This window comes from Sorex fumeus, unplaced genomic scaffold, assembly GCF_029834395.1.
Source record: "Sorex fumeus unplaced genomic scaffold, SorFum_2.1 ptg000070l, whole genome shotgun sequence".
In the NCBI taxonomy this organism is placed as follows: domain Eukaryota; kingdom Metazoa; phylum Chordata; class Mammalia; order Eulipotyphla; family Soricidae; genus Sorex; species Sorex fumeus.
The window spans coordinates 13,012,115-13,039,552 of record NW_026606127.1 but is presented as its reverse complement, the minus strand read 5'-3'; the positions used below and the strand labels follow the sequence as shown (position 1 = coordinate 13,039,552).

Genomic DNA, 27,438 nt, shown 5'->3' with positions numbered 1-27,438 from the left:
GATATAGGCTTTTGGGGTAGCCTCTAATCGCTTTCACAGGTGTTCCCAGTCTACTGAATGTACTACAAATAAAAGTGCTGAACCCCATTCACTAACAGGAATAGGAACAAAACCTATATATGTGTGTATGTATATGTATACATGTATATATGTATATATACACACATATATATTATGAATCCTATATATTTTTCAAATGAGTTATATATATATAAGTACACACTGGCTGGTGCTCTCGCATGAGCACCCACGCAATTTTTACCAGACTCAATCAACATAATAACTAGTATCTAAGATAATTGAAAATGGAGAAAACAGAACTATAAATATGAATGAATAGATTTAGAGAAAAGTTCAGAATACTTATAGACTACATCATTAAACATTACACATTCATAAAACAAGCTCCAACTTTGAAAAATTGTCAGTATTCTTGGTTTTAATAATATAATCCATGCAGTCTAATATAAGCATCTGTCAACAACTCTTTTAAACATTTGGGTACAACATCAGTGAGCATGATACGGTCTCTGTCCTTAAGAAGTTTAAATTGAAATGAAAGGCTAAAGATATCAAAGAAATAGATGATTTGGACAGAGTAAAGAAGACAACAGATGACAGAATTATGTATGTATGTTTGTATGTGTTCTAATATATACAGTGGCCAGAAAAGGTCTATCAGGTAGGTTAATATTTAAGCTAAAAAATAAATGAAGTGATGAGGTGAGTCAATAAAATAGAGAATAAATGTTACAAGTAGAAGATATCTGGGGATTTTATTTAATAGTGAGTTTGCCAGTGTGGCCTTAGTGGAGTGAGGAAGTGTGAAGTTGAAGTAAGAATAGCAAGACTAGGCCAAATTATAGAGGTTCTGTATTTTATTTTCACCTTGAGCTACTTGAAACTCCCTGTAGGTTATGATTACTATAATCTGACTTTCATTTTATCAGTCTCATTCTAGTAACTATGCAGACAATGGTTAGAGGGTATAAGAGTTAAGTAGAGAGACTAGTTATCCGGCTATTAAAGTAATGTAGAAATGAGATGATTTTTTTTTTTTGCTTTTTGGGTCACACCCAACGATGCACAGGGGTTACTCCTGGCTCTTCACTCAGGAATTACTCCTGGCGGTGCTCGGGGACCATATAGGATGCTGGGAATCAAACCCAGGTCAGTCGCATGGAAGTCAAATGCCCTACCCGCTGTACTATCTCTCCAGCCCCAGAAGTGAGATGATTTATGCCAAGATAACACCTTGAAGCAAAAAAAAAAAGAGGAAGGAAGGAAGGAAGGAAGGAAGGGAGGGAGAGAGGGAGGGAAAATTACAGGAGTCTTTTTGAAAATGTTAAATGCTGAAGTTTTAGACATGTCAAGTAGGGGAAATGTATAAAACATCCAAGTGGAAATGCTGAACAGACAGTATGATATTTTATTTTGGAAATAAGATAAAGGATCTTTGACTATTGAAAGTCCATATACATGGAGACATTTAAAGTCATGAGAATAAATTATATCAGCTAAGAGAGTAAGTAGATAGAGAAGAAAATCAAGAAATAAGTCTTGCATTCATTGTTAGATGTGGATTAAAAGAATCGTGAAGCCAGAAAAGACATTTGCACTTTAAGTTCATTACAACCCTTTTCAAAATGACCAAAATATTGAAACAGCCCAAATGCCCAAGAGTAGTTTCTTGATAAAGAAATTATGGTGCTTATACACAATGGAATACTACTAGGCTGTAAAAATATGATATCAGGCAACCTTTTGCTATGTGGATGGATCAGGAGAGTGTCAAGTTGAGTGAACTTAATCAGAAGAAGAGGGACAGACACAAAATGACATCTCTCATATGTGTGATATAGAGAAATATTTTAAGATCTTAATCAATGCTGAAAGGCAACAGAAACTGAGAACCGGTCTTCAGCAGGAAGCTTACTACATGAGAAGGAAAGGAGTATTAGAATGCAGGAGCACTAGAACAATGGTGGAGGGAAGTGAACACACTGGGAGGTGGTGGTAAGGGATGCTGTTACGCATAAAATACTATCACTAACATTATTGTAAATAATGATACCTAAAATAATTTTTATTTATTTATTTCAGGGTTTGGGGGGGCCACAATAGTGGTTCTCAGGGCCTATTCCTGCTTCTGCACTCAGGGATCATTCTTGGTGGGATCAAGGAACCATATGGGATGCTGGTGATCAAACCCAGATTGACCATGTACAAGGCAAACATCCTACCCCTGTACTATCACTCTGGTCCCTGGAATAACTTTCAATGAAATAAAAGGATAGTTGAAATAAACAGTTTCTGAAATGAGAGGAAAAGTAGCAAGAGGTTTTTTGGAAGCCATGTAAAGAAAGTATTTTAAGGAGCTCATAATCAACTAGGTAAATAATTATTTTTGACAGATCTGACATATAAAGATGAAGACTGACAACTTGCCTTCAGATTTAGTAATATGGATATCACTGGTAACCTTAACAAGATTGACTTATTAAATAAGGAATTCAATTGTGAGCAATAAAGGACTACTAGGTACTGGAGGCTAGTGAATCACATAAACTGTCATCTACAGTATCAATATTGCAAACTACATTGCCCAGAAGGAGAGAGACAGGAGGTGTGTTTGGGGGGGGGGGTGATGGGAGTGAACCTTGGGACACTAGTGCTAGGAAACGTACAATGGTAGAGGGATGGGTGTTAGAATACTGTATGGATACTGTATGAACGATTGGTTTGAGGCTCTTCGTGTTCCTAGAGCGAACAGACGTCATTGGGCTACACTAGCACGTGACAGGGACAAATGGAGACGTTACTGGCACCCGCTCGAGCAAATTGACGATTAAAGGGAAGTCAAGTGACTGTATGACTGAAATCCAATCATGAACAGATCTGTAAGGGTCTGTCTCACAGTGATTCAATTAAAAAGTTTTTAAAATGTCATATGGAAAGAAAACAAGTTGCAGGATGCATTCCAGTAGGTTTGATTTTTAGGGGAATATGATAAATGAAAATAAATCAAAGGAGTCAATAGTATATTCCTAGAAGTAATTATAATGATATATCACTGGTATATATAACTGTCCTCCCGTTGTTCATCGATTTGCTCGAGCGGGCCCAGTAACATCTCCATTGGAGACTTCATTGTTACTGTGTTTGGCATATCTAATACATCACGGGTAGCTTGCCAGGCTCTGCTGTGCGGGCGAGATACTCTCGGTAACTTGCTGGGCTCTCCAAGAGGGGCGGAGGAATCGAACTTGATGACCACGTTGGCTGCATGCAAGGCAAACGCCCTACAGCTGTGCTATCGCTCCAGCCCAATTATAATGATAGTATGAAACATAATCAGTTAAAAAGGAAAGGAAGAATATGAGAATATTTAATAGCTCTGTAAAATAACATAGTCAATGGATAAGAGAACTCAGTCAGGCCAAGAAAATGCTATGGGATTGCCTTCACCATGATCATAGATCTCCTACTCAATATGAGAGTCAACTTCAAAGCCAACATTACTATCAGCCACATTCAATTTCACAACTATCTGGGAGCCTCATCAGGCAGTCTCTTTCCCACACCCTGGGACTTCAACCCAGTTTGCATCACCAAGCTTAATAGAGTGGGCAAGTTGGCTGTGGAGGTTGCCACAAAGAATGTAAACCTGATTCCTCTTTCTATAAGCAGTGTTGAAGACCATCTTGCCTGGAGCAAAGACACCAATGCTTTAGTGAGCGAAGATGTTACCTTTTCCTCTTATTTGCTAAAAGAACCAGAACATGGCCATCCTGTTTGGCATGCTGGACCCAGCAGAAAAGTACAAAAAATGTACCATTGAGGTCTCATGTGGGTTTAGTTGTCAGTCCTAACAAGAAACTGAAGCTTTCCATTCTCTAGCTACCACTGGTAGGGACTTTGATGAGATTATCAGAATAGTTTTTTCTCTCCAGAGAACAGCAGGAAAAAAGGGTGCCAGGGTTGATTGGAAGATCAGAGTCAGTGTGATGGTCATTCTGACCAATCCTTAAGAGGAAGCCAGGAAGCTTTTCCCTAATGAAGTCTTTGACAAAATGCTGCGCTCAGCCAAGTATCTCACTATATGCCCCAGTTTTAGGACTTCCTCTGATTGCTCTGCTCCAAGTTCATTGAATGAAACCCTTTATGGTTTTCTTGATTCAGTTCCCTCACCATCATTTAGAGGGTTCTTAGATCCTAGTGCTCTTCCTTGAAGCATATTCTGTAGTGGAAACTCAGACCTTGTTGGATCTCAGGGTTTGTTGTCAGAGAGGTGTCAGATATTGGTGGTTGAAAACTTCCTCTTTGCTCCATCACACAATGACTCCCAGATGTTGTTGGGTCTTTTTCTTCTTTTGTTATTTTTCTAATCAAATTCATTCTTTTATCAATTCTGGGGAGCAATGAAAGTTTAGCAAAATTTCCTTGGTAAGGTCATGATGCAGTGCTTTTATTGTAACAGGTAAACAAAGACTTTTCCCTTTTTTTACATTTCTAGTAGATACTGAATTGGATGATTAGCAGATGAATGTTCAGATATCTTGCTCTAAAGAAAACGATTCAGTGAATTTCTAACCAAAGAGAGAAATTATGGCAAAGTCTTTACTTGCCCCTTGGGGAGGTTTGTCTTAAGGTGTGAACAGTGTTGTGTGCCTCTGTCACCTGCTGTCTGATGCTGGCTTAGGACAGGTATGCCAAAAGAAGTGAACAGGATTGAACACGTTTCACTCTAGAACTGGGATGGTGGTAGCAGGAGTGTACTACCAATCCTGATTCTGAACTTAGGTTTTTGAATATTGACAGATAAATTCATTGTTAAAATGAGGGTGGGAAGAGAGAAAATGTTTGAAACTGGATATTACAAGGAATGAGCTGCAATGATTGAAAGAAATGGTTTGAGAAGGAGTACAGAATTTCAGGTTATGTATGTAGGGCAGTTATTCATTAAATAAAGGTTGGAAAACTAATCTTGAGGCTCAGTTTTCAACAACTGCTGATGACTAAATTGCCACAGAACTAGCCTGATAAGAAAAACTGTTGCTCTTGCATTAGATGCCAAGAAATTGACTTTACTGCAACAGCTACTGCTGCCAGCAGGAATGCCACTACTTTATTAAAAACTTGACCTTGCAATCTTTGCTATCCTTCAAAGCCAAGTTCCTTCACTACCACATATTCCAGCAAAATGCAAACCCCATAATATCACATTATGTATATCTTTAATTCTTAATTAAAGTTTCATGTCAGGGCATCTAACTGGTAGAACCTAAGACATATCCCTAAATTTTAGTTTCCATATAAACGACATTTTTGAGATTTTTTTCTTGTTTGTTTTGGGACACTCCCAGATAGTTCAGGGATTATTCCTTGCTCTGCATTCAAGAATCACTCCTGGTGGGGCTCAGGATACCATATCGGGTGACAGGGATTACACCCATGTAGTCTTTGTGCAAAGCAAGTGCTTTACCCACTGTCCTATCTCTCCAGACCCAGATGTTTTTGAGTTTGGACTTAGACATTTGAGAGGTAAAAATTGTCATAGTTTCTCAAATATAGAAAATCTATTCATGACATGTTGATCAGACAGAGATATTACAAATATATTTTATAATGGCCAGATCAATAGCATAGCGGGTAGGGCATTTGCCTTGCATGTGGCTGACCCAGGTTCTATTCCTCTGATTCTGTTGGAGAATCCGGCAAGCTACCAAGAGTATTCCACCCGCACGCCAAAGCCCGACAAGCTCCCTGTGGCGTATTCGATATGCCAAAAACAGTAACAACAAGTCTCACAATGGAGACGTTACTGGTACCGCTTGAGCAAATCGATGAACAATGGGAGGACAGAGCTACAGTGCTATAATGGATTTAAAATTGTTAAACCTAATTGCCAGGTAATTTAATGAAAGTGGTGACTAACACTGTGTAAAACTAAAACCATAATTACTTTGTTGAAGACTGGACTCAGAGATTCTCTCAGCATGTAATTCAAAAGCCAAAGATAAAATGAGAAAAATTAAGTCATATTTAAAAGTATTTCAATGTTTATTTAATAATAGCATGGTAGCACTCTCCTCCCGTTGTTCATCGATTTGCTCGAGTGGGCACCAGTAATGTCTCACAACAAATTGTGAGACTTGTTGGTGCTGCTTTTGGCATATTGAACACGCCCTGGGTAGCTTGCCAGGTTTTGCCGTGTGGGCGAGATACTCTTGGTAACTTGCCGGGCTCTCGGAGAGGGGCGGAGGAATGGAACCCGGCTTGGCCAGGCTGGCTGAGCGCAAGGCAAATGCCATACCACTGTGCTAACGCTCCAGCCCAAAATGAGACATACAAAAAGCTGGTTTATTTTTTTTAAATATGCTCAGTCTTGGACTAAAGAGATAAGAACAGTGGGAAAACTGCTTGTGTTGCATTCAGTAAACCTGAGTGTGATCCTGGGATCTCCATGTGGCCCCCTGAGCACTGTTCAGAGTAATCCCTGAGTACAGAGCCAGGAGTAAGTCCTGAACACCACCAGGTGTGGCCCAAAAACAGAACAAAAAATAAATGCTGGATTTCACTTGAATATTTTTAAACCCAAGGTAACATTTTTTAATGTACCTGGAAAAAATGTCAAGAAATTTGATAATATACCTAGTTGTCAAAAGTGTGAGAAAATGAACATTCTGTTAAACCACTGATGGCAGTGTAAATTGATGCAAATTTTTGAGAAGTATTTTATAATATTAAAGAAATTAAGTATTATTTAATTTTTTATCATTTTTGTTGAGGTATTGATATTTGCAATACTGTTGATTATACATTTCATGCATATAGCATTCCAATACCACACCCAACACCAGAGAGTCCTATTCCCTCCACCAGTATCATAAGAGGCCCTAACACTGCCCACCTTCCTCATGTAAGCTCAGTTTTATAAGAGACAACTTCCAGTTCTTATTACATTAGCTGTTTGTTGTTCACTTTCTCTTCTCTGTTACTTTATATCCCACATATAGAAGATTTTTTTAAATTTATTGTGGAGGTGGTGACACCTACACATATGTTGATGAATAAAGCTAAAATACTGAAATTTTGGAAAATTTCGAATAAATGAAATTTATTTTCAAAAACTGTTTCTCTTTTTATAGTATAATTTTTAATTAGTAGAACAATTCTATGCTAATACATTTTAAATATAAAATTTTGTATGGATGAGGATGAAATTTAAAGGATAAAATTTAGAGGAAAATAATTTAAAAGAAAATAATTAAAAGGAAAATCTGAATAAGCCAATAAAATTATAATAGTGTATTTTATATTAAAATGGAATATTGGCTTTATGTTACAAACTATTGCATTATAGATGATACAGAAATATCTGCATTACTAAATAAAGTGTAATAAAATATAGACAGATATAAAAATCTCCTGAATAGGCATAGACTATTAATTCATTAATGTAAAAAATGTATAAAAAAAAACATTGACAAGTTAGGTATCAACAGATCTTCCCTAGTCTGGAAAAGGACAGCTATAAATGCCATGAGTGAATGCAATGGCAAAGTACTGAAAAGTTTGTCTTTACTAATAAAGAAGCTCCCTTAGTACTACTTGCAAGGTTTGTTTCAAAGCTATATAAGGGAAACTACCTCCACTACCTAGCCGTCGCCACACTCCAGGACGCTTTCCGGACCCGCGCAGCCGCGAAGATACTAAATACCCATCTTCCGGAATTGTCGTACCATATTTGATAGGGTTCAAATATGGTAACACCTACAAGGGTGATTAGAGGTCGCCCCAAAAGCCTCTATCCCTCTCGGAAAGACTGGCAAGCTACCTAGAGTATTCCGCCCGCACGGAAGAGCCTGGCAAGCTATCCGTTGTGTATTCGATATGCCAAAACCAGTAACTACAACTGGTCTTATTCACCTGACCCTGAAGGCTTCACCGACATGGCAGCACTGAGAAGGATGAGAAAGGAGAGGCCGACAAAATCTCAAGGCCGACCTAGGCTGCCACAACGAAGGAAGACAAAAATGATCGTCTGTACTTTCAATGCACGTACGCTAGCATCAGATGCATCCATCGAGAACCTGATGGTACAAACACGAATGATCAAGTACGACATCATTGGTCTGACCGAGAAAAGAAGGCATGAATCTCACCATGCCGTTTTCGACACTGGAGAAGAATTGTTCCTCGGAACATGCGATAAAAGAGGTGTTGGAGGCATCGGTGTCCTTGTCAACACAAACTTGGCCAAGAGCATTGATTCATTCGAATGCCTAACAACCCGAATCGGATGTTTACATTTGAATAGATGTCGATCACTGCCTGCAGTTTCTATCTTCGTTGTCTACGCACCAACATCTCATTATGATGAAAGAGAAATGGAGAAGTTCTACACAGAGCTATAGAAGTTCTATAAAGAAGACCACACCTTCTACAAGATCATTGTGGGTGATTTTAATGCCAAGATAGGACCGAGAAGATCAGCTGAAGAACTTCACATCGGGACCCATGGCCTAGAATGGAACGAACAGGGTGAGAGACTGTCTGAGTTTATCATGTCGACCAAGAGCATCCATGGTAACTCACAGTTCCAGAAGGCAGAATCTAAACGATGGACATGGGAGTCTCCCAGTGGACGATTCCACAACGAAATAGACCACATCATATTCAGTCGATGGTTTTGCCTGACTGATGTTGCTGTTGTCCCAAAATTTCGAACAGGATCGGACCACCGTCTCCTTCGTGCAAAATTCTCCTTCACAGAGCGGGGAGAAAGGGCTGCAAAGTTCAAAAAGAGAACTCCCAGAACGACCACCAACTGGGAACTCTTTGGCACTATTGCGGCAACATGGGAAGATGCCATTGTTGACAACATTGACGAGGAATACGATCGACTGGTTTAGCACCTCCATGAATGTGCGAGGAACGCCAAGAGAGAGATAGCCACAAAAAATCGCCTGTCTTCGAAAACTCTTGAGCTAATTCGCCAACGTGGTTTGGTGCATGCCTCAGGCAACCGCAAGCTAACGTTGGAGCTCGCAAAGCAGTGCAGAGATGCAATCAAGGAAGACCTCAAAGAGAGAAGAGCAGAAGTACGGGTAGATGCGGCAGAAGCCGGGAAAAGTATTCGTAACGCCCGCCTGTCCTTCGCCAACTACAAGACCAGGATGACTGCCCTCTGACGTCCTGATGGATCCATCACATCCTCCAGAACGGCAATGGAGAAGATTATCCATGACATCTACTCAAATCTCTTTGATAGCCATGTCCACTTGCCGACATACCAAATTCCACAGGATGGATATGTCGTTCCCAACGTTCTCCCTTCCGAAATCCGACACGCCATTTCGTCGGTAAAGAAACAAACAGCACCCGGCCCAGAAAAGGTCAGACCTGAACACCTGAAGAACCTGCTGTCAGTACTCATCAATACACTGGCTCGGTTCTTCACACGCTACCTGTCTGAATGCAAGGTTCCGTCCCAATGGAAAACCAGCAGGACTGTACTACTGTTCAAAAAGGGAGACATCCATGACATTGGCAACTATCGCCCGATCTGCCTATTGTCTGTCATCTACAAGTTGTTCACTTAAGTCATCCTAAATAGGATTGGCAGAACACTAGATGAAAGACAACCATGCGAGCAAGCCGGGTTCCGCAAAGGATTCAGCACCATCGACCATATCCACACGATAACCAAACTCATTGAGGTTTCTCGGGAGTTCAAGATGCCGCTTTGTTTAACGTTCATTGATTTAAGGAGACCTTTGATTCTGTTGAGACGGAAGTGGTCATGGAAGCCCTAGCCAATCAGGGCATTCAAGCCCAATACATCAGGATCCTTCATGAGCTGTATTGCGGATTCACTACCAGGATCTCACCATTCTACAAAGAAGTAATCGTTGATGTCAAGAGAGGGGTACAGCAGGGTGATACCATTTCACCAAAACTCTTCAGTGCCACCTTCAAGAACATCATGCGACGACTGGAATGGGAAGGAATGGGAGTGAAGATAGATGGTCGGCAACTACACCACATCCTCTTTGCTGATGACGTTGTTTTAATAACACCAAACATCAGCCAAGCGGCACAAATGCTGGCCCACTTTGACCGTGAGTGTGGAAAGGTAGGACTACAGCTAAATCTTACGAAGACAATGTTTATGAGATACAGCCTCGTTCCTGATGCCCCATTCGCTCTCAATAGAACGACCATCTCCGAATGCAACAGCTATGTGTATGTAGGTCGAGAAGTCAACATGACAAATGACCTGGCACCCGAGCTGCGCAGGAAGAAGAGAGCAGCTTGGAATGCCTTGAAGAACGTCGAAGAAATAGTTAAGAGGACAAAGAACCTCCGGCTCCGGGCACATCTCTTTGATTCCACTGTTCTTCCTGCATTAACATATGCCTCAGAGACCTGGGCCCTATGCAAACAAGATGAGAACGCTATTCAGGTCTCCCAAAGAAGAATAGAAAGCGCTATGCTTGGAATATCGCGTTTCACTCAAATGAGAGAAAGAATCCGGAGTTCTGACCTCCGTCGAGGATCAAGAATCAGGGACGCTGTCTCATTTGCCAAGGTGTCCAAAATCAGATGGGCTGGCCACGTAATGAGATTTAAAGACGACCGCTGGACTAGAGCTTTTAACTACTGGATTCCACGGGATGTCAAAAGACGGCGTGGCCGCCCACCTACCAGATGGTCAGACTTCTTCGTCAAGATCATGAATGATCGGTTTGAGGCTCTTCCTGTTCCCAGAGCGAACAGACGCCATTGGGCTACTCTAGCACGCGACAGGGACAAATGGAGACGTTTCTGGCGCCCGCTCGAGCAAATCGACGACTAACAGGAAGTTAAGTGATTAAGTGATATAAGGGAACACAATAGAGTATTCCCTAGCTGGATAGAGTATTCTTATTGAGGTGTTCATTGAGTTGTTTTTTGTTTGTATGTTTGCTTACTATAACCCATCATTGTCTTCTGACTCATAGAATCTCTTTTGATAGATCTGCTATGAATAGTATGGGATTTCCTTTGTATGTAAGTTCCTTCTTTCTCTGGTTTTGCCACTTTTGATATTTTGTCTCTATATTTTGTAATTCTGAGTACAAAGTGTCTTGGAGTTTTTCTGTTCGGATCTGTTTTTCCAACCTCTTGGGTCCTGATGCTTGCTTTTTAATACTCAACTCTGGGGAGTTCTTTTCAATTTTTTTTGGTCAGGGGTTGGACCACACCCAGTGATGCTCAGGGGTTACTCCTGACTCTCTAATCAGGAATTATCCTGCTAGCGGTGCTCAAGGGGGACCATATGGTATGCTGGAGAAACAAACTTGGGTAGACTGCATGAAAGACCTTACCCAATATACTTTCACTCGTTTCGCTCTTGGAAATTCTTATCCATGATTTCTTGGCTTTTCAACTAAGTCACCTTCATATTCCTCAGGGACTTTGATGATCTTATATTGTTCCTCTTGATTATCTGAGAGTTCTCTGGTGTGCTTTTCATTTTCATTTCTTTTCAGGCCTTCCCCCATCTTCTGTTGTTTCTTACAGCTTTCCTGCATCTTACCTTATGCAATAGCACAGCGGGTAGGGCGTTTGCCTTGCATGTGGCCCACCAGGCCAAACTGAGTTCGATTCCTCCACCCATCTCAGAGAGCCCGGCAAGCTACCAAGAGTATTTCACCCGCACGGCAAAGCCTGGCAAGCTACCCGTGATGTATTTGATATGACAAACACAGTAACAACAAGTCTGACTTATTCAATATGCTAAACACAGTATCAACAAGTCTCACAATGGAGACGTTACTGGGCCTGCTCGAGCAAATCGATGAACAACGGGAGGACAGTGCTACAGTGCTATCTTACATATCACCAATATTTTCCTCAGCTGCTATTATTCTTCTACTAAGACCTATTTTTATGTCACCTACCATATTCTTCATTTCATTCCTACTGTAGTCTTCTCATTTCTGTTTTCATTATTTCTTGTGCTTTGCTGACTACCTGTTTGATTGCTTCTTTGAGCTCATTAAAATACCAACATAGTATCAATAGTGTCATTTTCTGAAAGTTTACAGAGCTGGTTGGTACTGGTAGAGCCTCTGTGCTATTATTTTCACTTGTTGAGCTGGGAGGGCTTCTACATGACTTCCCTGCTGCATTTTCTTTCGGTACTGCTATGCTAATAGTGAATCTTCATAGTTATTCTCACTGAGAGAGTCTCTGAGGGATTAGACTGAGTGTCACTTATTCCTTTTCTGCCAGTCTTCACCTAAGGACAAGATATATATGTGTGAGCAGTGTGGGTTATTATGAGTAGAGCTGTTCAGGAGATATGGAGGTGGCTGGCCCTGTTGAGATGGCAGAGAGTGGGCATGGAGGCTGCTGGAACTCAGCTCAGTCGAAAATCTGCTTCCTATTCCAAAAAGGTCTTGGAGTTTCAAAAAGGTCAGCAGAAAGGTTAATCTCACATGGGAGATTGAAGGAGTAAGCAGAAGGTCTGAGATATAGAGGTGGGCCTGCTGAGATCATATACAAGTATTCTTTCACCCTTCATTTTCACTTTAGAAACTTATTCTACAGGATAATTATCACATAAAACAAATGTATATTTAAAATATATAGTAGCATTGTTATACACTGCATTTTGTTAATACAAAAATGTAAAAATATTATGAAAAATGAAATTTCTAGAAAATATTCTAGAGAAAAACTCTGAAAACTTTAATTGGTCAGAGATTAGGCAAGCATTTCTGGCAAAGAAAAAATACATATGTAATAGGAACATCAAAAGGACTTTCATAAAGACTCTCCCAAACGTATTTTTTCAAAATATTGCCTTATTTATATATGATACACATATTAAAGTTCTCCCATTACATGAACAGTTCGTTAGTGTTTAGTTTACTCGCAGAGTTGTGCAACAATCAATTCAGCTAATACCAGAACATCAAAAAGAAACCCACTGTCTCTTCCTAGCCCCTGAATTCACTAATTCTGTCATGGATTCATTTTGGACATCCCAAATAAATGAACTCATACAATATTTCACCTTTTATGTCTGGCTTCCTTCACTTATTGAGATGTTTTCAAGATTTATCAATGTAGCAGCATGAATCAACACTCTATACCTTTTATGGCGAAATAATATTCCAATGTATGAACAGATGTTTTATTAATTCAATAATGAAATAGCTGTGTATTGGGTTTTTTCCTACCTTTTAACTGTTCTTAATAGTGCTGCTGTGAATATTGTGTATAGGTTTTTTGGTGTACACACATTTTCACTTCTTTCGGATATATATTTAGGAATACAGTTGTTATATCATATGTTGACTTAACTTTTTTGAAATTTTATTTATTTATTTCATTTTTGGGTCACACCCAGAGATGCTCTGGGTGTGCACTTATTTCTGGCTTAGCACTCAGGAATTACTCCTGGCGGTGCTTGGGGGACTATATGAAATGCCAGGGATCGGACCGGGGTTGGCCGCATGCAAGGCAAATGCACCACCCGCTGTACTATCTCTCTGGCCCCTGTTGACTTAATTTTAATATTTTTATGAACTTTCAAATTATTTTCTAAGGTTTTTACTCATTTTATAATGTTGACAACAATGTGTGAGGTCTAAAATTTCTCCATATTCTTGCTAACACTTGTTTGCTGTTTCTATTTAAACCATCTTAGTGGGTATAAAATGGTGCCTGTGATTTTTCTTTGTTTTCCTTTTGTAAATAATGAATTTGAGCATATGTTCATGAATGCATTGGTAATTTTTATCTTCTTTGGAAAACTGTCTATTCAAAGACTTTGCCCGTTTTTCAATTTGGTCATTAATTTGGCTATGTAGTTGAGAAAACCATTTGTCGCCATTTTCTTATCAAGTAGATGATTTGCAAACATTATCCCCATTCTCTGTATTGTATCTTTCTTTTTTTTGTTTATTTATTTATTTTTTAAAATTTTTTTATTAAACAAAATTTTTAATAGTGAGACATCATGAAGTATGGCTGCAGACTTACACATTTTTGTACTTGAGTTTCAATTATACAATGATCAAATATCCATCCCTCCACCAGTGCCCATTTCCCACCACCACGGATCCCAGTATCCCTCCCACCCCCCATCCCCCCCAGCCCACCCTGCCTCTGTGGCACGGCATTCCCTTTTGTTCTCTCTCTCTTATTGGGTGTTGTAGTTTGCAAAAGAGGCAATGGGTGACAATCATGTTTAGTCTATAGTCTACTTTCCACATGCTTCTCCCATCCTGGGAGGATCTGTATTGTATTTTTCATTTCATGATGATATGTTTAGCTGCAAAAATTTTTTTCTTTTTACAAACTTTTTTATTGAATCATTGTGAGATAGACCTTTACAAAGCTGTACATAATTAGATTTTAGTCACACAGTATTCCAACACCCATCCCTCCACCAGTGTACATTTTCCAGCACCAGTGTCCCTAGCTTCCTTTCCATCACCCCACCCACCCACCCCCAGCCTGCCTCTATAGCAGGGGCTCTCTCTCTCTCTCTCTCTCTCCTTTTGGGCATTGTGGTTTGCAATATTGACACTGAAAGTTTATCAATAGTATCCCTTTACCTACTTTTAACACTTAGATCTTGTCCAGGATGATTGATCATCCCCAACTATTATTGCCATACTGGTCTCTTCTGTATCTTACTTACCCTCCGACACCCACACACTTGTGGTTGATTCCAACTATTGACCAGTCTTCCCTGTCCCTGTTTGCCCTGGCCATAGATATTAGTCTTCTACTAATGTATTTTTCTATACAACAAATAAATTAAGTCATTCTCTATCTTTCCCTCTCCTTCTGACTCATTTCACTCAGCATGATACTCTCCATTTCCATCCATTTAAAAGCAAATATCATGACTTCATTTTTCCTAACAACTGCCTAGTTTTCCATTGTGTAGATGTACCATAGTTTCTTTATCCATTCCTCTGTTCTCAGGCACTCAGGCTGTTTCCAGATTCTGGCTATTGTGAACAGTACTGCTATGAACATAGGAGTGCAGATGGTATTTCTGCTGTGTGTTTTTGGATCCCCGAGGTATATTCCCAAAAGTGGTATTACTGGGTCAAATGGGAGCTCAATTTCTAGTTTTTTAAAGAAATGTCCATATTGTTTTCCAAAAAGGCTGGATCAGTTGGCATTCCCACCAGCAATGAAAGAGAGACCCTTTCTCCCCATATCCACACCACCACTGGTTGCTCTTATTCTTTTAGATGTGTGCCAAGTCTCCATGGTATGAGATGATATCTCACTGTTTTGATTTGCATCTCCCTAATTAGCTGCAACAATTTTAAGAAATAGAGTTTATCTCTTTTTCCTTCTCTCATTTGTGTTTTGTAAATGTAGCTAATAAAGTACATATTCGACTTTATTCTTTTGTACATAGCTATCCGATCTGTCCCAGAACCTATGGTGAAAAATATATTTTTCTTCATTAAATTGTCTTGTTAATCTTGTAGAAAACCAATGATCATAAATGTAAGGTTTACTTCTGTATTCTTGGTTCTATTTTATGGTCTATCTATGTAACAATATCACACCATAGCATACTATCTTGATTACTATGCTTTTATAATAAAATTTGAAATCAGAAACAGAATATTCCTACTCTTAATTTATGATATTCCCTTCAACTTTAACAAAACTCCAACTAGGATTTTGTTAAGCATTGTGCTCAATACATAGATCACTTCCAGGAACACTGCCATCTTAACAATACTGATGGCAATAATAACAGGAGCGATAGCACAGCGGTAGGGCGTTCGCCTTACAAGCGGCCAACATGGCCGACCCGAGTTCGATTCCTCCGCCCCTCTCGGAGAGCCCGGCAAGCTACCGAGAGTATTCGATATGCCAGACACAGTAACAACAAAGTCTCCAACAGAGACGTTACTGGGCCCGCTCGAGCAAATCGACAATCAACGGGAGGGCCTTTACTTACCAAATAATATTTCATCCATAAACATGAAATTCCTTTCTATGTATTTAAGTCTTTTATCTCTACAATATTTTATATCTCAGCATACAAGTCTCACACTTCTTTTATCTAATTTATTCCTATACATTTCACTTTAATGACAATACTGTAAATGAATTTTTCTTAATTTCATTGAGATGGTTTATAGCTAGTATAAAAACTTCATTTACTTTTATATATTTATCTTGTGTTTTTCCATCTGAATGGTGTGTATGTGTGTTAAACTTAGAGAAGTTACTCAAAAACTTTCTTACAAATGGTAATCATAGATTTGAAGGTAAAAGTAATGGAGAAAATGCCATTTGTATTGCTTTTTTCATTTGTATTATTAAGTTTTAATCTAGTGTACCATTTCACCATGCATTGCGTACAATGGATGCTTAATTTGCAGTATAAAAATTGGATTTTTACACATACCATGTAAGCTCTCTAAGTTGCAAGGCAGGCAACTTGGAGCATGTTTCAACTATATCGTTATGTGACCTGTCATACTTACAGCTGGGTCCTTTGCCCATGTTCATTTAGCAGAAGTATACCATAGAGATGGTGAATATTTGTATTAGGTTTCAGACCACATGGTGTTTAGAGTCTGGTATGTACTTTATCAGAATACTTCCCTACTCCACATTAATACCAAATTTCACACTGCTTCTTCAGCTATATAACTTTTTTCCTCATTAATCAGAAGTTTTAAAACTTAGCAATGTAAAAAGAAACAAAGTGGAGTAAGTCTTTGTGAATGTCAAGAGTTCTAAGGTATCTGAGTCTCCTTGTTGTTTCTTCTTATAAGTGAGGCCACCCTACTGCAGGTGACAACAGCACAGATGATTAGATTTGGTTCTGGCAGCAGTTTATTTTCAGAACTGACATCCTACCCAGTACTAAATATAGCTTGTTTCTTCCTTTCAAACAAGGGTTTCTTTTCTGTTAAACATTGATAACACTCTTAGCAATGTGTTACAAGGTCTTCTGTGGCTTTCTCAAAACCCTCTTCTCAATTTTCTTATCTTAATAAACTTGATTCTTGTTATACAGTCTCTAACTACCTAGTTTCTTTTCTTTTCCATTCTTTCTTTCTTCTTACTTCTGTCTCTGTTCTACTTTCTTGGTGTCTTTCATTATCTCTTCTATATATATTTCTTTTGATGCCCCAATATTTATCTTAGGACCTCCATATTCCAACCAGTGAAGGTGCTATAAGGTAGTATGAGATATTTTGATTATTTTTAAATTTTGCGAGGCTGGAGATATCGCATCTGTCTCTTATGTGTCAGATTATTAACATGTAATATTAGTGTTGGGCTGGAGCTATAGCACAGAGGGTAGGTCGTTTGCCTTGCACATGGCCGACCCGGGTCCGATTCCTCCATCTACCTCAGAGAGCCCGGCAAGCTACCGAGAATATCCCAAGAGCACAGCAGAGCCTTGGAAACTCCTCATGGCGTATTCGATATGCCAAAAAGAGTAACAACAATGCTCACAATGGAGACGTTACTGGTGCCTGCTCGAGCAAATATTAGTGTATCATGTTGATCACTTGATCACTTGACTTCCCATTAATCATCGATTTGCACGAGCGGGCACCAGTAACGTCTACATTTGTCCCTGTCGCGTGCTACTGTAGCCCAATGGCGTCTGTTCGCTCTAGGAACACGAAGAGCCTCAAACCGATCATTCATAATCTTGATGAAGAAGTCTGACCATCTGGTAGGTGGGCAGCCACGCGGTCTTTTGACATCCCATGGAATCCAGTCGGTAACAGCTCTAGTCCAGTGGTCATTTTTAAATCTCATTACGTGACCAGCCCATCTGATTTTTGACACCATGGCAAAAGAGACAGCGTCCCTGATTCTTGATCGTCGATGGATGTCGGAACTCCGGATTCTTTCTCTCATTTGAGTGAAACGTGATATTCCAAGCATAGCTCTTTCAATTCCTCTTTGGGAGGCCCGAATAGCGTTCTCATCCTGTTTGCATAGGGACCAGGTCTCTGAGGCGTATGTTAATGCAGGAAGAAGAGTGGAATCAAAGAGATGTGCCCGGAGCTAGAGGTTCTTTGTCCTCTTAACTATTTCTTCGATGCTCTTGAAGGCGTTCCAAGTTGCTCTCTTCCTCCTGCGCAGCTCGGGTTCCAGGTCATTTGTCATGTTGACTTCTCGACCTACATACACATAGCTGTTGCATTCGGAGATGGTCGTTCCGTTGAGAGCGAATGGGGCATCAGGAATGAGGCTGTTTCGCATAAACATTGTCTTCGTAAGATTCAGCTGTAGTCCGACCTTTCCACACTCACGGTGGAAGTCGGCCAGCATTTGTGCCGCTTGGCTGATATTTGGTGTTATTAAAACAACATCACCAGCAAAGCGGAGGTGGTGTAGTTGCCGACCATCTATCTTCACTCTCATTCCTTCCCATTCCAGTCATCGCATGATGTTCTGGAGGGTGGCACTGAAGAGTTTTGATGAAATGGTATCACCTTGCTGAACCCCTCTCTTCACATCAATGATTACTTCTTTGTAGAATGGTGAGATCCTGGTAGTGAATCCGTAATACAGCTCAGGGAGGATCTTGATGTATTGAGCTTGAATGCCCGGATTGGCTAGGGCTTCAATGACCACTACTGTCTCAACAGAATCAAAGACCTTTAAATCAATGAACGTTAGACAGAGCGGCATCTTGAACTCCTGAGAAACCTCAATGAGCTTGGTTATCGTGTGGATATGGTCGATGGTGCTGAATCCTTTGCGGAACCCGGCTTGCTCGCATGGTTGTCCTTCATCTAGTGTTCTGCCAATCCTATTTAGGACGACTCAAGTGTGAACAACTTGTAGATGACAGACAATAGGCAGATCGGGCGATAGTTGCCAATGTCATGGATGTCTCCCTTCTTGAACAGTAGTACAGTCCTGCTGGTTTTCCACTGGGACGGAATCTTGCATTCAGACAGGTAGCATGTGAAGAGCCGAGCCAGCATATTGATGAGTACTGACAGCAGGTTCTTCAGGTGTTCAGGTCTGACCTTGTCTGGGCCGGATGCTGTTCATTTCTTTACTGACGAAATGGCGTGTCGGATTTCGGAAGGGAGAACATTGGGAACGACATATCCATCCTGTGGAATTTGGTATGTCGGCAAGTGGACATGGCTATCAAAGAGATTTGAGTAGAAGTCATGGATAATCTTCTCCATTGCCATTCTGGAGGATGTGATAGATCCATCAGGACGTCGGAGGGCAGTCATCTTGGTCTTGTAGTTGGCAAAGGACAGGCGGGCATTACGAATACTTTTCCCGGCTTCTGCCGCATCTACCCGTACTTCTGCTCTTCTCTCTTTGAGGTTTTCCTTGATCGCATCTCTGCACTGCTTTGCGAGATCGGATGTTCGCTTGCGGTTGCCTGAGGCATGCGCCAAACCACGTTGGCGAATAAGCTCACGAGTTTTCGAAGACAGGCATTTTTTTGTGGCTATCTCTCTCTTGGCATTCCTCGCACAATCATGGAGGTGCTGAACCAGTCGATCATATTCCTTGTCAATGTTGTCAACAATGGCATCTTCCCATGTTGCCGCAATAGTGCCAAAGAGCTCCCAGTTGGTGTTCGTTCTGGGAGTTCTCTTTTTAAATTTTGCAGCCCTTTCTCCCTGCTCTGTGAAGTAGAATTTTGCACAAAGGAGACGGTGGTCCAATCCCGTTTGGAATTTTGGGACAACAGCGACATTGATCAGGCAAATCTGTTGATTGAATATGATGTGGTCTATTTTGACGATGGAGCGATGGAGCGATGGGCTAGAGCGATAGCACAGCGGTAGGGCGTTCGCCTTACAAGCGGCCAACATGGCCGACCCGAGTTCGATTCCTCCGCCCCTCTCAGAGAGCCCGGCAAGCTACCGAGAGTATTCGATATGCCAAACACAGTAACAACAAAGTCTCCAATGGAGACGTTACTGGGCCCGCTCGAGCAAATCGACGATCAACGGGAGGGCCTTTACCTTTTCCTTACCTATTTTGACGATGATGTATCATGTTAGAAACTATTAATCATTAAAGGTATATTGTTCTAAGTGCTTTATACGTATAATCCTTATAAAATTCTCAAAATATTGACCTAGGTGACTACCTAGGTCAATATTTTGAGAATTTTATTTAACTTAGTCAAGAAAGGTAAGTCACATAGGTCAAACTACAAATATATATCATTATGGAAATCCAGGTAATCTGACTCAAGAGCTCACAGCCTTAACACTCATGCTATAGTTCCTCTTCATAATAGGATTAATATGTATTGTATGGCACTAGATAAAGAAGACACAATTACATGGGAAAGAGTAATGGGGACAGTAACTCCATTTTAAATTAGTTTTCAATTGACTAAAAAGATTGTACACTTGTTAACTTGATTTTACCAAAGCAAAATGTGAAGAATTTAAAAAATAGGTAAAGTCTGAAATAATTGGAAATGATTTATTATTGAAAAAAATAAAGTCACGTGGGTTCCGGGGCCGAGATCTCCAAGCCTACTCGGATTTGGGCTGAGCATCCTCCACCCAGATCCTCCAAATTCCAGTAGGCGGGGGTCACACCCACCAACTGGCCCTCTGGCGCCATGTAATCCCATCAACGACCAAGACTCAGAGACTATAAAAACCAGCTCCCGGAACCGCGCGGCCGCATTCTCCGCTGTGCGACATCTTATTATGTCATCTTATTATCTCATTCCTACTTTGGATAAACTGGCAGGCTCCGAATGTAGCCTGTCCACACGGCAGAGTCTGGCAAACTCTCCGTAGCGTACCCAATATGCCAAATACCAGTAACAATGATAGGTCTGATTCTCCTAAAGAGCCTTGAATATAATCTCAAGGCTAGGATGAAGGAGACATTACTGGGGCCTGCTCGAGGCAATCGACGAATAACAGGATGATTTTTGATTGATTGTGATTTATTATTACTTTTATTGCATGTTTTGATTATAATTCTGAGTTCTGGGAACTGATGATCTTTTTACTCTCCAGAGTATGTGACTTTAGGAGCACACACTCGAAGATCAAGATACATTAGAAAAAGCCAGAGACATATTAAACAGATACACACAGATACACACTGTGTTGGAAAAATAGAGTTGATATCTTTAGCTACAACAGAAAAAGGAATAGAACAAAATGTATTTAACCAATTTATCATTGATTTACAATATTATATAATTTTAGTGGAGAGCTTCACCCTCTTTAAGGTTAAGGTGTGTAATTGTCATCACTCCCACCAGCAAATGTTCAATGCCATTCCACTACCAAAATTACCCCTATGTTCATTATTCTCACACTTATTATTTCCTCTGGTAACCACCATAATGCAAGTATAGGAGTTAGTTTGCTGTTTCTTGTCAGTTCATTTCTTTTAATAATTCATATTTCAAATATGAGTGAAACCTTCTCATAATTGTCTTTCATTTTCCTATTTCACTGAGCATAGTTCCCTCAAGATTCATCCGTTTAGTAATAATTTTATCTTTTATAATAGCATTGTATGGTTTCATTGATTACACAGACCACAGCTTCTTCATTCATTCATCTGCCCATAGGCTTGATTCCATGTTTTGGTTATTGTGAATAACGTTGATATGTGCTTTGGGATGTGGGTAGCCTTTTGAATTTGTGCTCTTATGCCGTACAGAGAAATTTTTAGAGGAGGAAATTGCAGGATTGAGCGGGATTTCCTATTTTATTTTTTGTAAGAAATCACCACACAATTTTCTGTAGCAGCTACATCAACTTCCATTCCTACCAACAATGTACCCGTTCCTTAATTCTCTGCATTCTTACTAACATTTGTTTCCGATATTTTTATATAGATCATGCTCCTGGGTGTGAAATGATATTTTATTGTGATTTTGATTTCCTTTTCGTAATATTAACTGATGTCATACATTTATTCCAAGTGTCTGTGAGTAATCTGTAGGCCTTCTTTGGAGAAGTGTCTATTCAGGTGTTTTATCCATTTTCCAATTTTTATGTTTTTTTTTTGTTGTTAACATGTGTGGATTCTTCGATCTATATTGGATATTAATGTCTTTAAAACAGGTATTTTGATCGAATAAAATAAGACCATAACTCCAAAATTCTAACTTCCACTGATACTCCTCTCTCATCTGTGCTATTGCAATTATCTCCAAATTTCTGTCCCTATTTCCATTCTAAGTTCCTCTTTCAGATATGCTACAGAGCAGTCAGGGAGATTCTTTTAAAATTACAGGTCAGCAAACATGATGGCCACTCGATGCCTCTTTTGCAAACCACAGCACCCAAAAGGAGAGAGAGAACAAAAGGGAAAACCCTGCCACAGAGGCAGGGTAGGATGGAGGCTTGGGGGGTGGGAGGGATACTGGGACCCGTGGTGGTGAAAAATGGGCACTGGTGGAGGGATGGGTGTTTGATCATTGTACAATTGAAACCCAAGCACAAAAAACTGTAAATCTACTACTGTACCTCATGGTGTTTCACTAACAAAAATGTAAAAACAAAATATCTAAATGATAGAGAATGGGCAGTGGTGGAGGGATGGGTACTGGATCGTTGTATAATTGATACCTAAGCACAAAAAATTGTAAGTCTACAACTGTACCTCATGGTGTTTCACTAATAAAAATTTTAAAAAAAATTACAGGTCAGGGGCCAGAGATATAGCACAGGGGTAAGGCACTTGCCTCGTATGCAGCCTATCACAGTTCAATCTCTGACACTGCATACGGTCCTCTGAGCAGTACCAGGAGTGATCCCTGTGCACAGAGCAAGGAGTAAGCCCTGAGCAGAGGTGGATGTGGGTCTCTAAATTAATGAATTAAGTGTCAGAATATATCTCATTTGGAGAAAATCTTTATTATCAGAACTATATTCTGTGTGTGTGTGTGTGTGTGTTCCTCTCTCTCACTCATTTTCTTTCTCCTACCTCCTCCATAACCTCCCAGGTTATTTTTTCTCTCTGACTTTTCTACCCCATTCTCTCACTATTGGTAACATTACTCCTACTTTCCTGTAAACTTCTGTGGCAAAGAAAGACCTTATTACCATATAAATAGGTTCTTCATTAAGAATACATATTTATGTGGCAGTCCTCATTGATATTATTCTTGATGAATCAGGATAACCATTGATCAGCTGGTCAGCTTTTCATCTGATTCTTCAAAAAAAACTCCCCTTGACTTCATTAGATCTGCCCTCACATAGGAACTTGTAGGCTTTCAAAAGAATTTGCAATGTATTATAGGAAAAAGAGACTAAGAAAATACTTTCAGAATTTGTGCAGAGTGCACAAATATGCATAAATCTTTCTTATGCATAAAATAAGAGAATAGGTTATAATTATAGGCTGAGAAATTTTATATGAATTTGTTATTTGACTTATTGATGAAGATTCTGATAATGATAATTTTAGACACTGTATTGGACTTCATATTAAGTTGTTTTTATGAATAATGTATTTATACTTGCTGCAATTTAGTAAAACATAAATAAGTTCAGTACATTCTAAGAATATGAATGAAACATATGGCTGATTCTCTAGACAAAATTCTTGCTGCTAACTTTTTCAAGCTATTAGTGTAGCAGATCCCTTTTAAATGGCTTATAAAACATGTTTTCACATCACTAGGTCTTTGTTAATTCTGTTATCTCTTTATAAAATTATTTTTATTTATTCTTTTATTTATAAAATATTCTTTGAGCATCTACTCTGCCAGGCTTTATGTAGAGTTTGGAAGTCACAGTGATATTTCCTTTTTGCAGTTTATCATGCAGTTTATCAATCTCAACTTTTGCACATCCCATTAATCTCTGTGATTATAATTTATTTATCATTATTCAAATTAATATATAACCTTTTCTAGGAAGCATTTCACAACCTTCATAATCTTGGATTTGGTGTATTTCCTTTCTGCTCCCTGTCCCATAGTTCTTATCAAATTGTATTAGATACAGGTTTTTATCTATTTGCTATCTTTGTTGCTAAATTATGGTTGCCTTTAAAATCAATTAATTTATTTTTAAGTATTTTATATTAATAATATAAATATAATATCTATTAATAACGAATTTATTTTCTATATTATTACTATAATTTTAGTCTGTGGGTCTATATTAAAGCAGCAATGAAATCAATTGATTATTCAGTCTTATCATTTCTTTGTGTGATAGCCATCAAGAATAATAATGAGGGCAGAGAAAAAGTAATATGCTTGCCTTGGATACAGCTAACCCAGGTTGATACCTGGCACCACATATGACACCCCTCCCCAAAGCGCTTTCATGAGTGATATGTGAGCACTGATCCAGGAGTAAGTCCTGAGCACCACTAGGTGTGATCCAAAAACCAAAAGGAGTTTTATGAAATGTTGTCAATGATTACATTGCATTCAATAATGTCTATGATGGGCCATTCAGCATTTGTTGGTGAGTCAACAATTAAATTTCTTTCCCTCATGGAAATTTAAGTGGGTAAGAAAAGTTCATGCTGTGTCAAATATTTTTATAACCATGTTATCTACTTTAACTGATTTAATTTTCTCAACAACCAGGTTGTAGTTATGCTTGTACTCTTAACTACTATACCATAAAATCTCTCATTTGAATATCTGTCAAAACATATTTTGCTCTATTCCATTTTTTTCAAATTTCTCAATATCCTTGAATATTCCATGTCATTGCATGCTTCCATTACTTTGAATATTTTGACACTTCCTGAAATATGTCCATAACCCAAGAAAAAGATATTAAGGGCATCCAGATAGGGAAAGAAGAAATTAAGCTCTCACTATTTGCAGATGATATGATACTATACTTAGAGAACCCTAAAACCTCTACCAAGAAACTCCTAGAAACAATAGACTTGTATAGTAAAGTGGCAGGCTATAAAATCAATACCCAAAAATCCATGGCTTTCTTAGATGCAAATAGTGAAAGAGAAGAAAGTGACATGAAGAAAACAATCCCATTGACAATTGTGCCCCAGAAAATCAAGTACCTAGGAATCAGCTTAACTAAGGAAGTAAAGGACCTGTACAAAGAAAACTACAAAACGCTACTTCAGGAAATAAAAGAGGACACGAGGAAATGGAAAAATATCTCCTGTTCATGGATGGGGAGAATCAACATTATCAAAATGGCAATACTTCCCAAAGCACTGTACAAATTCAATGCAATCCCTATAAGGATACCCATGACATTCTTCAAAGAAATGGAGCAAACACTCCTGAAATTTATATGAAACAATAAGCCCCCACGAATAGCTAAAGCAATTCTTGGGAAAAACAAAATGGGAGGAATCAACCTCCCTAACTTCAAACTCTACTACAAGGCAATAATAATCAAAACAGCATGGTACTGGAACAAAGGCAGAGCTGCAGACCAATGGAACAGAGTTGAATATACTGACATTTCCTCCCAAACATATAATCATCTAATCTTTGATAAGGGGGCAAGAAAAGTGAAATGGAGCAGGGAAAGCCTCTACTAAACTGTGCTGGCAAAACTGGACGGCTACATGCAAAAAAGTGGGCTCAGATCTCTGCCTAACACCATGCACAAAAGTAAGATCGAAATGGATTTATGACCTCAACATCAGACCAGAATCCATAATGTTTATTGAAGACAAAGTCGGCAAAACTCTCCATGAAATTGAAGCTAATGGTATCTTCAAAGATGTCACGCCACTGGCCGAGCAAGTGAAAACAGAGATAGACAAATGGGACTATCTTAAACTAAGAAGCTTCTGCACCTCAAAAGAAACAGTGACCAAAATACAAAGACAGCCTACAGAATGGGAAAAGATATTCACCAAATACACATCCGACAGGGGGTTGATATCAAGGATATACAAGATACTGGTTGAACTCCACAAGAAGAAATCACCCAACCCCATCAAAAAATGGGGTGAGGAAATGAACAGAAACTTTCGCAAAGAAGAAATCCAAATGGCAAAAAGGCACATGAAAAAATGCTCTACATCACTAATCATCAGAGAGATGCAGATCAAAACAACAATGAGATATCATTTCACACCACAGAGACTGGCCCACATCCACAAGAACAAAGGCAACTGGTGCTGGCGCGGATGTGGCGAGAAAGGGACCCTGCTTCACACTGCTGGTGGGAATGCCGGCTAGTCCAACCCTTTTGGAAAACAGTATGGACGATTCTCAAAAAATTAGAATTTGACCTCCCATTTGACCCAGCTATAGCACTCCGGGGAATATATCCCAGAGAGGCAAAAAGGTATAGTCGAAGTGACATCTGCGATTGTTTGTTCATTGTAGCACTCTTTACAATAGCCAGAATCTAGAAAAAAACCTGAGTGCCCGAAAATAGATGACTGGTTAAAGAAACTTTGGTACATTTACACAATGGAGTACTATGTAGCTGTTAGAAAAGATGGAGTTATGAAATTTACATACAAGTGGTACTACATGGAAAGTATCATGTTAAGCGAAATGAGTCAGAAAGAGCGGGATAGACACAGAAAGATTGCATTCATCTGGGGAACATAAAGCAACAAAAAGGGAGACTAACACCCAGGAATGGCTGAGATTAGTACCAGGAATTTTGCTCCATGACTTGAAGACCAGCCACACGTGCTAGGTGAAAAGGAAGCTCAGATAGAGAAGAGAGCACCAAATAAAGGGTGTTGTGAGGACCCTCCCAGGGTGGGAGAAGCATGCTAAAAGTAGTCTATAGACCAAACATGATTGCCACTCAATGCCTCTCTTGCAAAACACAGTACCCAAAAGAAGAGAGAGAGAACAAGGAGGAATGCCCTGCCACAGAGGCAGGGTGGGACGGGTGGGGGGGATGCTGGGACCCTTGGTGGTGGAGGATGGGCACTGGTGGAGGGATGGGTACTTGATCATTGTATAACTGAAACCCAAGCACAAAAATTTATAAGTCTATAACTGTACCTCATGGTGTTTCACTAATAAAAAATTTAAAAAATATATATTCAAGGAGATAAGTGTTACACGAGGACATTAAAATGCCCTCTAATATTGTAATTCACTCAACAAACAAGTTTACAGATTTCTTTGATAAGAAGAATAATTCTGTTTTAAACTATTTCTCCCAATTTGCATTCTGTTTAGTCATATATCTGAAACGTAACTGGTCTATTCTGAATGGTGAAAGTTACTCTATTTTCATGGTGCTTCAAAAATAAAGTAATCAAGGAGAAATGTTCAAAAAAAGAAATATGTCCAAAACCATTTTTTCCACTCTGGAAGTTACTCACTCCATAAACCTTCCCTAATAATCTCTTTCCTCAAAAGATCAGTCTTTTCTTCTTTAAAGACCTATCTCTCCTCTTTACCACTTTTATAATTGTCTGCTACCATTCTAAAGAGTGATCTCTTTGAATGAACATGTAATA

The 27,438-nt window shown here is 39.4% G+C and overlaps 1 protein-coding gene and 1 pseudogene across 1 annotated transcript in view; both read left to right on the top strand.

Annotated features, from left to right (window-relative positions):
- SPRY3 (sprouty RTK signaling antagonist 3) overlaps positions 1-27,438 on the top strand; it is a 152,748-nt gene that overhangs the window by 112,042 nt on the left and 13,268 nt on the right. The gene's annotated exons all lie outside the window — the stretch shown is intronic.
- LOC130036938 (peroxiredoxin-6-like) lies at positions 3,470-4,232 on the top strand (annotated as a pseudogene).